The following is a 961-nucleotide window of genomic DNA, read 5'->3' on the forward strand; positions in this document are numbered from 1 at the left end:
ATTGTTTAGCCTCCACGTGTTTGTGTTTTTTGCAGTTTTTTCTTGTAGTTGGTTTCTAGCCTCATAGTGTTGTTGTTGGAAAGGATGCTTGATATGACTTCAATTTTCTTAAATTTACCAAGGCTTGCTCTGTGGCCCCACACATGATGTATCCAGGAAGATGTTCTATGTGCACTTGAAAAGGATGTGTGTTCTGCTGCTTTCAGATGGAATGTTCTATAAATATCAATTAAGTCCATCTAGTCTAAAGTGTCATTTAAGGCCTGTGTTTCCTTATTGATATTCTGTGTGGATGACCTGTCCATTGATGTAAGTGGAGTGTTGAAATACCCCACTATTATTGTGTTACAGTTGATTTCTCCTTTTATGTCTGTTAACATTTGCCTTATATATGAGGGTACTCCTATGTTGCACACATGTGTATTTACAATTGTTATATCTTCTTCTTGGATTGATCCTTTGCTCATTATGTAGTGTTCTTCTTTGTTTCTTGTAACAGTCTGTATTTTAAAGTCTATTTTGTTTCATATAATTATTGCTAATCTGGCCTTCTTTTGATGTCCATTTGCATGGAATAACTTTTTCCAACCCCTCACTTTCATTCTGTATGTGTCTCTAGATCTGAAGTCAGTCTCTTGTAGGCAACATATATACAGGTATTGTTTTTGTATCCAGTCAACCTGTCTATGTCTTTTGGTTGAAGCATTTTGTCCATTTATGTTTAATTATTGATATGTGTGTTCTTATCGCCATTTTGTTAATTATTTTGGATTTGTTTTTGTAGGTCTTTTGTTCCCCTTTCTACTTTTGTTCTCTTTTCTTGTGATTTGGTGACTATCTTTAGTGTTATGTCTGGATTCCTTTTTCTTTTTTCTGTGTATATCTACCATAGTTATTTGGCTTGCAATTGCTATTAGGTTTCAGAATGAGTCTATATACATAAATATATATATGTACACAT

The sequence above is a fragment of the Lipotes vexillifer genome, unplaced genomic scaffold (assembly GCF_000442215.2).
Source record: "Lipotes vexillifer unplaced genomic scaffold, Lipotes_vexillifer_v1.1 scaffold1581, whole genome shotgun sequence".
Classification (NCBI taxonomy): Eukaryota; Metazoa; Chordata; class Mammalia; order Artiodactyla; family Lipotidae; genus Lipotes; species Lipotes vexillifer.